This window comes from Ranitomeya variabilis, chromosome 4 (genome assembly GCF_051348905.1).
Source record: "Ranitomeya variabilis isolate aRanVar5 chromosome 4, aRanVar5.hap1, whole genome shotgun sequence".
Lineage (NCBI taxonomy): Eukaryota > Metazoa > Chordata > Amphibia > Anura > Dendrobatidae > Ranitomeya > Ranitomeya variabilis.
In genome coordinates this window covers 315,776,083-315,790,645 of record NC_135235.1, presented here as the reverse complement: position 1 = coordinate 315,790,645, position 14,563 = coordinate 315,776,083, and the positions used below count along the sequence as shown (strand labels likewise).

The 14,563-nt window shown below is 35.4% G+C and overlaps 1 non-coding gene across 1 annotated transcript; it reads right to left on the bottom strand.

Moving 5' to 3' along the window:
* Window positions 1-14,280: 14,280 nt before the first annotated feature.
* On the bottom strand, window positions 14,281-14,363 carry TRNAL-CAG (transfer RNA leucine (anticodon CAG)). Its single transcript has one exon. It is a non-coding gene; the product is annotated as a tRNA-Leu (tRNA).
* Between the last annotated feature and the right edge of the window lie 200 nt (window positions 14,364-14,563).

The window sequence follows — 14,563 nt, the reverse complement described above, 5'->3', positions numbered from 1 at the left end:
AAATGGGGTCACTTGTGGGGTGTTTCTACTGTTTAGGCACATCAGGGGCTCTGCAAATGCAATGTGACGCCCGCAGACCATTCCATCAAAGTCTGCATTTCAAATGTCACTACTTCCCTTCCGAGCCCTGACGTGTGCCCAAACAGTGGTTTACCCCCACATATGGGGTATCAGCGTACTCACAACAAACTGGGCAACAAATATTGGGGTCCAAATTCTCCTGTTACCCTTGTGAAAATAAAAAATTGCTTGCTAAAACATCTTTTTTGAGGAAAGAAAAATGATTTTTTATTTTCACGGCTCTGCGTTGTAAACTTCTGTGAAGCACTTGGGGGTTGAACGTGCTCACCACACATCTAGGTAAGTTCCTTGGGGGGTCTAGTTTCCAAAATGGGGTCACTTGTGGGGTGTTTCTACTGTTTAGGCACATCAGGGGCTCTGCAAATGCAATGTGACGCCCGCAGACCATTCCATCAAAGTCTGCATTTCAAAACGTCACTACTTCCCTTCCGAACCCCGACGTGTGCCAAAACAGTGGTTTACCCCCACATATGGGGTATCAGCGTACTCAGGAGAAACTGGACAACAACGTTTGGGGTCCAATTTCTCCTGTTACACTTGGGAAAATAAAAAATTGTGGGCTAAAAAATCATTTTTGAGAAAAGAAAAATTATTTTTTATTTTCATGGCTCTGCGTTATAAACTTCTGTGAAGCACTTGGGGGTTCAAAGTGCTCACCACACATCTAGATTAGTTCCTTGGGAGGTCTAGTTTCCAAAATGGGGTCACTTGTGCGGGAGCTCCAATGTTTAGGCACACAGGGGCTCTCCAAACGCGACATGGTGTCCGCTAATGATTGGAGCTAATTTTCCATTCAAAAAGCCAAATGGCGTGCCTTCCCTTCCGAGCCCTGCCGTGCGCCCAAACAGTGGTTTACCCCCACATATGGGGTATCATCGTACTCAGAACAAACTGGACAACAACATTTGGGGTCCAATTTCTCCTATTACCCTTGGGAAAATAAAAAATTCTGGGCTAAAAATCATTTTTGAGGAAAGAAAAATTATTTTTTTATTTTCACGGCTCTGCGTTATAAACTTCTGTGAAGCACCTGGGGGTTATAAATGCTCACTATGCATCTAGATAAGTTTCTTGGGGGGTCTAGTTTCCAAAATGGGGTCACTTGTAGGGGAGCTCCAATGTTTAGGCACACAGGGGCTCTCCAAACGCGACATGGTGTCCGCTAACGATTGGAGCTAATTTTCCATTCAAAAAGTCAAATGGCACGCCTCCCCTTCCGAGCCTTGCCATGCACCCAAACAGTGGTTTACCCCCACATATGAGGTATCGGCATACTCAGGAGAAATTGCCCAACAAATTTTAGGATCCATTTTATCCTGTTGCCCATGTGAAAATGAAAGAATTGAGGCTAAAAGAAATTTTGTGTGAAAAAAAAATACTTTTTCATTTTTGCGGATCAATTTGTGAAGCACCTGGGGGTTTAAAGTGCTCACTATGCCTCTGGATGAGTTCCTTGGGGGGTCTAGTTTCCAAAATGGGGTCACTTGTGAAGGAGCTCCAATGTTTAGGCACACAGGGGCTTTCCAAACGCGACATGGTGTCCGCTAACGATGGAGATAATTTTCCATTCAAAAAGTCAAATGGCGCTCCTTCCCTTCCGAGCCTTACCATGTGCCCAAACAGTGGTTTACCCCCACATGTGAGGTATTGGTGTACTCAGGAGAAATTGCCCAACAAAATTTAGGATCCATTTTATCCTGTTGCCCATGTGAAAATGAAAAAATTGAGGCTAAAATAATTTTTTTGTGAAAAAAAAGTACTTTTTCATTTTTACGGATCAATTTGTGAAGCACCTGGGGGTTTAAAGTGCTCACTATGCTTCTAGATAAGTTCCTTGGGGGGTCTAGTTTCCAAAATGTGGTCACTTGTGGGGGAGCTCCAATGTTAAGGCACACGGGGGCTCTCCAAACGCGACATGGTGTCCGCTAAAGATTGGAGCCAATTTTTCATTCAAAAAGTCAAATGGCGCTCCTTCCCTTCCGAGCCCTGCCGTGCGCCCAAACAGTGGTTTACCCCCACATATGAGGTATCAGCGTACTCAGGACAAATTGGACAACAACGTCCCTGGTCCAGTTTCTCCTTTTACCCTTGGGAAAATAAAAAAATTGTTGCTAAAAGATCATTTTTGTGACTAAAAAGTTAAATGTTCATTTTTTACTTCCATGTTGCTTCTGCTGCTGTGAAACACCTGAAGGGTTAATAAACTTCTTGAATGTGGTTTTGAGCACCTTGAGGGGTGCAGTTTTTAGAATGGTGTCACTTTTGGGTATTTTCAGCCATATAGAACCCTCAAAATGACTTCAAATGTGAGGTGGTCCCTAAAAAAAATGGTTTTGTAAATTTTGTTGTAAAAATGAGAAATCACTGGTCAAATTTTAACCCTTATAACTTCCTAGCAAAAAAAAAAATTGTTTCCAAAATTGTGCTGATGTAAAGTAGACATGTGGGAAACGTTATTTATTAACTATTTTGTGTCACATAACTCTCTGGTTTAACAGAATAAAAATTCAAAATGTGAAAATTGCGAAATTTTCAAATTTTTTGCCAAATTTCCGTTTTTTTCACAAATAAACTCAAAAATTATCAACCTACATTTACCACTAACATGAAGCCCAATATGTCACGAAAAAACAATCTCAGAATCGCTAGGATCCGTTGAAGCGTTCCTGAGTTATTACCTCATAAAGGGACACTGGTCAGAATTGCAAAAAACGGCAAGGTCATTAAGGCCAAAATAGGCTGGGTCATGAAGGGGTTAAATAATCAGTCCACGTGCTTTGTTTATTTTCTCCTTAAAATTTAAAGAATCAAGAAAAATGATGTTGTCGAAACCCGGGACCTAACCAGGGACCTTTAGATCTTCAGTCTAACGCTCTCCCGTCTGAGCTATTTCGGCCAAACACAAACAACTTTAGGAGTGCTAGACACTTGGCAAATGTCAAGCGAAACCCCTGAAAGTAGATATTTTTATTTTTGCTTTGACTGGTTTTTGCAGCATGATTTCTATTTGAAACTCCTGCTATTTTGTTGTACATATTTAATAACTTTAATTAACTCTTTGTGAATGAGTAGAAAAAAACAGCAATTTTGACAGAGATTTTTTTACATTTTCAATTTGACTCCATTCATCAGGTTCATTCAAACCCTGTGTTTGTGAGACAGGTGATGGTTGCACATAAAAGACAATGTGCATATATAATGTTACATCAAGTTTTATTTGTTATTAAATGCAAATAATTGGAGCAAAAAAGGAGACAACAATTTACAGAAAATATTTTAATGATTGTTAACTTTCAGTTTGAAAACATTTGTCCCAAAATGTGCTGAAACTTAGATGTCAGTATCGCATGTGCATTTCAGACTTTAAAACTATGATTACCTACTTTTTAAGCTTTTGTTTATTAAGTATTTTTATGGTCTATTGATGAATGAGGTAATCAAATATGAAATTAGACTTACCGGCAATTCAGTTTATAGAAATCTCCCAGAACAGCCCCATAGGATGTGGAGTCTCAGCCCTAATAGGGAAAGAGAACACAAAGAGTTGAAATAGTCCCGCCCCATTGACCGCCCGCAGTATTTTTATAGTGCCAAGACAGTTAACATATGCACATAAAAACTATTTCACGGTCCTAGAGTTCCGTTTATAGACGACAATTTCAGATTCACCCCAAAGACTCCCAGGTAGTGGTAACTTTGGGATCAGGTGTTTTAAGGCCCATTGCTAAGTTTGGTTTGATCCCCATCATGACTGAGAATCTGTATAGTTTCATGAAAAGGTGATGTCAGAAGTGGGATTTGAACCCAGAGTCTGCAACCTGAACGCAGCGCCTTAGACGGCTCGGCCATCCTGACTTCTTGTGGATTCTGTGCCTTAACTCTTTCCAAGTTAGTCAGCAGAAATATGACCAGTAATTGTCATTGAAAATTATTTTAAAATATTTAATATTACAGTTTTTATTTCAATACATTTGTTTAAACTATTAGTTATCAAGCCTATTTTGAGCTAAATGGCCAAGCCCCATTTTAAAAAAATATGACTTTTATCACTGTATGCAGTAATAACTCTGGAATGCTTCTACATATCCCCGTAATTCTGAAAGTGTTTTTTGTGACACATTGTACTTTACATTAACTGTAAATTTAGGTCAATATATTTTTAGTTTTTTTCTGTGAAAATATCTAAATTTTGTTTAAAATTTTGAAATATTAGTCATTTTTATTCTTTGACTGCTTATATCCTTAAACCAACTTGTCGCACCACACAAAAATGTAAATAAATAGCATTTTTCATATGTGTACTTTTGGTCAGCATTCACTTTCAAACCTCCTTTTATTTTGTTAGGATGTTAGAAATGTTAGATTTCTCACAAAATGCGATGATGCACCATATTTCTTCAGAATCTACTGTTTGGCCACACAGCAGGGCTTTGAAAATAAGAGCGCTATTTGGATTTTGGAATGCAGATTTTGCAAGAATAGTTTGCAGGTAAAATTTGCAGAGTACCAAAAGTACCAAAACAGCAGAAACCCCCCCAAAGTGACCCCATTTTAGAAATTACTTCTCACAATGAATTCATATACACCACAGCATTTCATAGTCAAACATACATGGTTGAAATCATTCAGCTAGTGTCTGATACATGCTTTCTTTATCAGCTATCAGGTTCCCTTTAAATCCTCTTACAGCTAAGTGAAATGGAAATAAACAAAACAGAGGAAAATTTACAAAAAAATAATAATTTGCTCAAATGGAAAAGTTCATATTTCTCATCTTTTTAACATTTTATTTTCTGTAGATAGTTAAGATTTTTAGGCCTTTTACATTTTCTTTAAATAATCAGTCCACGTGCTTTGTTTATTTTCTCCTTAAAATGTAAAGAATCAAGAAAAATGATGTTGTCGAAACCCGGGACCTAACCAGGGACCTTTAGATCTTCAGTCTAACGCTCTCCCGTCTGAGCTATTTCGGCCAAACACAAACAACTTTAGGAGTGCTAGACACTTGGCAAATGTCAAGCGAAACCCCTGAAAGTAGATATTTTTATTTTTGCTTTGACTGGTTTTTGCAGCATGATTTCTATTTGAAACTCCTGCTATTTTGTTGTACATATTTAATAACTTTAATTAACTCTTTGTGAATGAGTAGAAAAAAACAGCAATTTTGACAGAGATTTTTTTACATTTTCAATTTGACTCCATTCATCAGGTTCATTCAAACCCTGTGTTTGTGAGACAGGTGATGGTTGCACATAAAAGACAATGTGCATATATAATGTTACATCAAGTTTTATTTGTTATTAAATGCAAATAATTGGAGCAAAAAAGGAGACAACAATTTAGAGAAAATATTTTAATGATTGTTAACTTTCAGTGTGAAAACATTTGTCCCAAAATGTGCTGAAACTTAGATGTCAGTATCGCATGTGCATTTCAGACTTTAAAACTATGATTACCTACTTTTTAAGCTTTTGTTTATTAAGTATTTTTATGGTCTATTGATGAATGAGGTAATCAAATATGAAATTAGACTTACCGGCAATTCAGTTTATAGAAATCTCCCAGAACAGCCCCATAGGATGTGGAGTCTCAGCCCTAATAGGGAAAGAGAACACAAAGAGTTGAAATAGTCACGCCCCATTGACCGCCCGCAGTATTTTTATAGTGCCAAGACAGTTAACATATGCACATAAAAACTATTTCACGGTCCTAGAGTTCCGTTTATAGACGACAATTTCAGATTCACCCCAAAGACTCCCAGGTAGTGGTAACTTTGGGATCAGGTGTTTTAAGGCCCATTGCTAAGTTTGGTTTGATCCCCATCATGACTGAGAATCTGTATAGTTTCATGAAAAGGTGATGTCAGAAGTGGGATTTGAACCCAGAGTCTGCAACCTGAACGCAGCACCTTAGACGGCTCGGCCATCCTGACTTCTTGTGGATTCTGTGCCTTAACTCTTTCCAAGTTAGTCAGCAGAAATATGACCAGTAATTGTCATTGAAAATTATTTTAAAATATTTAATATTACAGTTTTTATTTCAATACATTTGTTTAAACTATTAGTTATCAAGCCTATTTTGAGCTAAATGGCCAAGCCCCATTTTAAAAAAATATGACTTTTATCACTGTATGCAGTAATAACTCTGGAATGCTTCTACATATCCCCGTAATTCTGAAAGTGTTTTTTGTGACACATTGTACTTTACATTAACTGTAAATTTAGGTCAATATATTTTTAGTTTTTTTCTGTGAAAATATCTAAATTTTGTTTAAAATTTTGAAATATTAGTCATTTTTATTCTTTGACTGCTTATATCCTTAAACCAACTTGTCGCACCACACAAAAATGTAAATAAATAGCATTTTTCATATGTGTACTTTTGGTCAGCATTCACTTTCAAACCTCCTTTTATTTTGTTAGGATGTTAGAAATGTTAGATTTCTCACAAAATGCGATGATGCACCATATTTCTTCAGAATCTACTGTTTGGCCACACAGCAGGGCTTTGAAAATAAGAGCGCTATTTGGATTTTGGAATGCAGATTTTGCAAGAATAGTTTGCAGGTAAAATTTGCAGAGTACCAAAAGTACCAAAACAGCAGAAACCCCCCCAAAGTGACCCCATTTTAGAAATTACTTCTCACAATGAATTCATATACACCACAGCATTTCATAGTCAAACATACATGGTTGAAATCATTCAGCTAGTGTCTGATACATGCTTTCTTTATCAGCTATCAGGTTCCCTTTAAATCCTCTTACAGCTAAGTGAAATGGAAATAAACAAAACAGAGGAAAAATTACAAAAAAATAATAATTTGCTCAAATGGAAAAGTTCATATTTCTCATCTTTTTAACATTTTATTTTCTGTAGATAGTTAAGATTTTTAGGCCTTTTACATTTTCTTTAAATAATCAGTCCACGTGCTTTGTTTATTTTCTCCTTAAAATGTAAAGAATCAAGAAAAATGATGTTGTCGAAACCCGGGACCTAACCAGGGACCTTTAGATCTTCAGTCTAACGCTCTCCCGTCTGAGCTATTTCGGCCAAACACAAACAACTTTAGGAGTGCTAGACACTTGGCAAATGTCAAGCGAAACCCCTGAAAGTAGATATTTTTATTTTTGCTTTGACTGGTTTTTGCAGCATGATTTCTATTTGAAACTCCTGCTATTTTGTTGTACATATTTAATAACTTTAATTAACTCTTTGTGAATGAGTAGAAAAAAACAGCAATTTTGACAGAGATTTTTTTACATTTTCAATTTGACTCCATTCATCAGGTTCATTCAAACCCTGTGTTTGTGAGACAGGTGATGGTTGCACATAAAAGACAATGTGCATATATAATGTTACATCAAGTTTTATTTGTTATTAAATGCAAATAATTGGAGCAAAAAAGGAGACAACAATTTACAGAAAATATTTTAATGATTGTTAACTTTCAGTTTGAAAACATTTGTCCCAAAATGTGCTGAAACTTAGATGTCAGTATCGCATGTGCATTTCAGACTTTAAAACTATGATTACCTACTTTTTAAGCTTTTGTTTATTAAGTATTTTTATGGTCTATTGATGAATGAGGTAATCAAATATGAAATTAGACTTACCGGCAATTCAGTTTATAGAAATCTCCCAGAACAGCCCCATAGGATGTGGAGTCTCAGCCCTAATAGGGAAAGAGAACACAAAGAGTTGAAATAGTCCCGCCCCATTGACCGCCCGCAGTATTTTTATAGTGCCAAGACAGTTAACATATGCACATAAAAACTATTTCACGGTCCTAGAGTTCCGTTTATAGACGACAATTTCAGATTCACCCCAAAGACTCCCAGGTAGTGGTAACTTTGGGATCAGGTGTTTTAAGGCCCATTGCTAAGTTTGGTTTGATCCCCATCATGACTGAGAATCTGTATAGTTTCATGAAAAGGTGATGTCAGAAGTGGGATTTGAACCCAGAGTCTGCAACCTGAACGCAGCGCCTTAGACGGCTCGGCCATCCTGACTTCTTGTGGATTCTGTGCCTTAACTCTTTCCAAGTTAGTCAGCAGAAATATGACCAGTAATTGTCATTGAAAATTATTTTAAAATATTTAATATTACAGTTTTTATTTCAATACATTTGTTTAAACTATTAGTTATCAAGCCTATTTTGAGCTAAATGGCCAAGCCCCATTTTAAAAAAATATGACTTTTATCACTGTATGCAGTAATAACTCTGGAATGCTTCTACATATCCCCGTAATTCTGAAAGTGTTTTTTGTGACACATTGTACTTTACATTAACTGTAAATTTAGGTCAATATATTTTTAGTTTTTTTCTGTGAAAATATCTAAATTTTGTTTAAAATTTTGAAATATTAGTCATTTTTATTCTTTGACTGCTTATATCCTTAAACCAACTTGTCGCACCACACAAAAATGTAAATAAATAGCATTTTTCATATGTGTACTTTTGGTCAGCATTCACTTTCAAACCTCCTTTTATTTTGTTAGGATGTTAGAAATGTTAGATTTCTCACAAAATGCGATGATGCACCATATTTCTTCAGAATCTACTGTTTGGCCACACAGCAGGGCTTTGAAAATAAGAGCGCTATTTGGATTTTGGAATGCAGATTTTGCAAGAATAGTTTGCAGGTAAAATTTGCAGAGTACCAAAAGTACCAAAACAGCAGAAACCCCCCCAAAGTGACCCCATTTTAGAAATTACTTCTCACAATGAATTCATATACACCACAGCATTTCATAGTCAAACATACATGGTTGAAATCATTCAGCTAGTGTCTGATACATGCTTTCTTTATCAGCTATCAGGTTCCCTTTAAATCCTCTTACAGCTAAGTGAAATGGAAATAAACAAAACAGAGGAAAATTTACAAAAAAATAATAATTTGCTCAAATGGAAAAGTTCATATTTCTCATCTTTTTAACATTTTATTTTCTGTAGATAGTTAAGATTTTTAGGCCTTTTACATTTTCTTTAAATAATCAGTCCACGTGCTTTGTTTATTTTCTCCTTAAAATGTAAAGAATCAAGAAAAATGATGTTGTCGAAACCCGGGACCTAACCAGGGACCTTTAGATCTTCAGTCTAACGCTCTCCCGTCTGAGCTATTTCGGCCAAACACAAACAACTTTAGGAGTGCTAGACACTTGGCAAATGTCAAGCGAAACCCCTGAAAGTAGATATTTTTATTTTTGCTTTGACTGGTTTTTGCAGCATGATTTCTATTTGAAACTCCTGCTATTTTGTTGTACATATTTAATAACTTTAATTAACTCTTTGTGAATGAGTAGAAAAAAACAGCAATTTTGACAGAGATTTTTTTACATTTTCAATTTGACTCCATTCATCAGGTTCATTCAAACCCTGTGTTTGTGAGACAGGTGATGGTTGCACATAAAAGACAATGTGCATATATAATGTTACATCAAGTTTTATTTGTTATTAAATGCAAATAATTGGAGCAAAAAAGGAGACAACAATTTAGAGAAAATATTTTAATGATTGTTAACTTTCAGTGTGAAAACATTTGTCCCAAAATGTGCTGAAACTTAGATGTCAGTATCGCATGTGCATTTCAGACTTTAAAACTATGATTACCTACTTTTTAAGCTTTTGTTTATTAAGTATTTTTATGGTCTATTGATGAATGAGGTAATCAAATATGAAATTAGACTTACCGGCAATTCAGTTTATAGAAATCTCCCAGAACAGCCCCATAGGATGTGGAGTCTCCGCCCTAATAGGGAAAGAGAACACAAAGAGTTGAAATAGTCACGCCCCATTGACCGCCCGCAGTATTTTTATAGTGCCAAGACAGTTAACATATGCACATAAAAACTATTTCACGGTCCTAGAGTTCCGTTTATAGACGACAATTTCAGATTCACCCCAAAGACTCCCAGGTAGTGGTAACTTTGGGATCAGGTGTTTTAAGGCCCATTGCTAAGTTTGGTTTGATCCCCATCATGACTGAGAATCTGTATAGTTTCCTGAAAAGGTGATGTCAGAAGTGGGATTTGAACCCAGAGTCTGCAACCTGAACGCAGCGCCTTAGACCGCTCGGCCATCCTGACTTCTTGTGGATTCTGTGCCTTAACTCTTTCCAAGTTAGTCAGCAGAAATATGACCAGTAATTGTCATTGAAAATTATTTTAAAATATTTAATATTACAGTTTTTATTTCAATACATTTGTTTAAACTATTAGTTATCAAGCCTATTTTGAGCTAAATGGCCAAGCCCCATTTTAAAAAAATATGACTTTTATCACTGTATGCAGTAATAACTCTGGAATGCTTCTACATATCCCCGTAATTCTGAAAGTGTTTTTTGTGACACATTGTACTTTACATTAACTGTAAATTTAGGTCAATATATTTTTAGTTTTTTTCTGTGAAAATATCTAAAATTTGTTTAAAATTTTGAAATATTAGTCATTTTTATTCTTTGACTGCTTATATCCTTAAACCAACTTGTTGCACCACACAAAAATGTAAATAAATAGCATTTTTCATATGTGTACTTTTTGTCAGCATTCACTTTCAAACCTCCTTTTATTTTGTTAGGATGTTAGAAATGTTAGATTTCTCACAAAATGCGGTGATGCACCATATTTCTTCAGAATCTACTGTTTGGCCACACAGCAGGGCTTTGAAAATAAGAGCGCTATTTGGATTTTGGAATGCAGATTTTGCAAGAATAGTTTGTAGGTAAAATTTGCAGAGTACCAAAAGTACCAAAACAGCAGAAACCCCCCCAAAGTGACCCCATTTTAGAAATTACTTCTCACAATGAATTCATATACACCACAGCATTTCATAGTCAAACATACATGGTTGAAATCATTCAGCTAGTGTCTGATACATGCTTTCTTTATCAGCTATCAGGTTCCCTTTAAATCCTCTTACAGCTAAGTGAAATGGAAATAAACAAAACAGAGGAAAAATTACAAAAAAATAATAATTTGCTCAAATGGAAAAGTTCCCATTTCTCATCTTTTTAACATTTTATTTTCTGTAGATAGTTAAGATTTTTAGGCCTTTTACATTTTCTTTAAATAATCAGTCCACGTGCTTTGTTTATTTTCTCCTTAAAATGTAAAGAATCAAGAAAAATGATGTTGTCGAAACCCGGGACCTAACCAGGGACCTTTAGATCTTCAGTCTAACGCTCTCCTGTCTGAGCTATTTCAGCCAAACACAAACAGCTTTAGGAGTGCTAGACACTTGGCAAATGTCAAGCGAAACCCCTGAAAGTAGATATTTTTATTTTTGCTTTGACTGGTTTTTGCAGCATGATTTCTATTTGAAACTCCTGCTATTTTGTTGTACATATTTAATAACTTTAATTAACTCTTTGTGAATGAGTAGAAAAAAACAGCAATTTTGACAGAGATTTTTTTACATTTTCAATTTGACTCCATTCATCAGGTTCATTCAAACCCTGTGTTTGTGAGACAGGTGATGGTTGCACATAAAAGACAATGTGCATATATAATGTTACATCAAGTTTTATTTGTTATTAAATGCAAATAATTGGAGCAAAAAAGGAGACAACAATTTAGAGAAAATATTTTAATGATTGTTAACTTTCAATGTGAAAACATTTGTCCCAAAATGTGCTGAAACTTAGATGTCAGTATCGCATGTGCATTTCAGACTTTAAAACTATGATTACCTACTTTTTAAGCTTTTGTTTATTAAGTATTTTTATGGTCTATTGATGAATGAGGTAATCAAATATGAAATTAGACTTACCGGCAATTCAGTTTATAGAAATCTCCCAGAACAGCCCCATAGGATGTGGAGTCTCCGCCCTAATAGGGAAAGAGAACACAAAGAGTTGAAATAGTCACGCCCCATTGACCGCTCGCAGTATTTTTATAGTGCCAAGACAGCTAACATATGCACATAAAAACTATTTCACGGTCCTAGAGTTCCGTTTTTAGACGACAATTTCAGATTCACCCCAAAGACTCCCAGGTAGTGGTAACTTTGGGATCGGATTTTTTAAGGCCCATTGCTAAGTTTGGTTTGATCCCCCTCTAATCAATAATTGACTGAGAATCTGTATAGTTTCATGAAAAGGTGATGTCAGAAGTGGGATTTGAACCCACGCCTCCAAGAGAGACTGTGACCTGAACGCAGCAACTTAGACCGCTCGGCCATCCTGACTTCTTGTGGATTCTGTGCCTTAACTCTTTCCAAGTTAGTCAGCAGAAATATGACCATTAATTGTCATTGAAAATTATTTTAAAATATTTAATATTACAGTTTTTATTTCAATACATTTGTTTAAACTATTAGTTATCAAGCCTATTTTGAGCTAAATGGCCAAGCCCCATTTTAAAAAAATATGACTTTTATCACTGTATGCAGTAATAACTCTGGAATGCTTCTACATATCCCCGTAATTCTGAAAGTGTTTTTTGTGACACATTGTACTTTACATTAACTGTAAATTTAGGTCAATATATTTTTAGTTTTTTTCTGTGAAAATATCTAAAATTTGTTTAAAATTTTGAAATATTAGTCATTTTTATTCTTTGACTGCTTATATCCTTAAACCAACTTGTTGCACCACACAAAAATGTAAATAAATAGCATTTTTCATATGTGTACTTTTTGTCAGCATTCACTTTCAAACCTCCTTTTATTTTGTTAGGATGTTAGAAATGTTAGATTTCTCACAAAATGCGGTGATGCACCATATTTCTTCAGAATCTACTGTTTGGCCACACAGCAGGGCTTTGAAAATAAGAGCGCTATTTGGATTTTGGAATGCAGATTTTGCAAGAATAGTTTGTAGGTAAAATTTGCAGAGTACCAAAAGTACCAAAACAGCAGAAACCCCCCCAAAGTGACCCCATTTTAGAAATTACTTCTCACAATGAATTCATATACACCACAGCATTTCATAGTCAAACATACATGGTTGAAATCATTCAGCTAGTGTCTGATACATGCTTTCTTTATCAGCTATCAGGTTCCCTTTAAATCCTCTTACAGCTAAGTGAAATGGAAATAAACAAAACAGAGGAAAAATTACAAAAAAATAATAATTTGCTCAAATGGAAAAGTTCCCATTTCTCATCTTTTTAACATTTTATTTTCTGTAGATAGTTAAGATTTTTAGGCCTTTTACATTTTCTTTAAATAATCAGTCCACGTGCTTTGTTTATTTTCTCCTTAAAATGTAAAGAATCAAGAAAAATGATGTTGTCGAAACCCGGGACCTAACCAGGGACCTTTAGATCTTCAGTCTAACGCTCTCCTGTCTGAGCTATTTCAGCCAAACACAAACAGCTTTAGGAGTGCTAGACACTTGGCAAATGTCAAGCGAAACCCCTGAAAGTAGATATTTTTATTTTTGCTTTGACTGGTTTTTGCAGCATGATTTCTATTTGAAACTCCTGCTATTTTGTTGTACATATTTAATAACTTTAATTAACTCTTTGTGAATGAGTAGAAAAAAACAGCAATTTTGACAGAGATTTTTTTACATTTTCAATTTGACTCCATTCATCAGGTTCATTCAAACCCTGTGTTTGTGAGACAGGTGATGGTTGCACATAAAAGACAATGTGCATATATAATGTTACATCAAGTTTTATTTGTTATTAAATGCAAATAATTGGAGCAAAAAAGGAGACAACAATTTAGAGAAAATATTTTAATGATTGTTAACTTTCAATGTGAAAACATTTGTCCCAAAATGTGCTGAAACTTAGATGTCAGTATCGCATGTGCATTTCAGACTTTAAAACTATGATTACCTACTTTTTAAGCTTTTGTTTATTAAGTATTTTTATGGTCTATTGATGAATGAGGTAATCAAATATGAAATTAGACTTACCGGCAATTCAGTTTATAGAAATCTCCCAGAACAGCCCCATAGGATGTGGAGTCTCCGCCCTAATAGGGAAAGAGAACACAAAGAGTTGAAATAGTCACGCCCCATTGACCGCTCGCAGTATTTTTATAGTGCCAAGACAGCTAACATATGCACATAAAAACTATTTCACGGTCCTAGAGTTCCGTTTTTAGACGACAATTTCAGATTCACCCCAAAGACTCCCAGGTAGTGGTAACTTTGGGATCGGATTTTTTAAGGCCCATTGCTAAGTTTGGTTTGATCCCCCTCTAATCAATAATTGACTGAGAATCTGTATAGTTTCATGAAAAGGTGATGTCAGAAGTGGGATTTGAACCCACGCCTCCAAGAGAGACTGTGACCTGAACGCAGCGCCTTAGACCGCTCGGCCATCCTGACTTCTTGTGGATTCTGTGCCTTAACTCTTTCCAAGTTAGTCAGCAGAAATATGACCAGTAATTGTCATTGAAAATTATTTTAAAATATTTAATATTACAGTTTTTATTTCAATACATTTGTTTAAACTATTAGTTATCAAGCCTATTTTGAGCTAAATGGCCAAGCCCCATTTTAAAAAAATATGACTTTTATCACTGTAT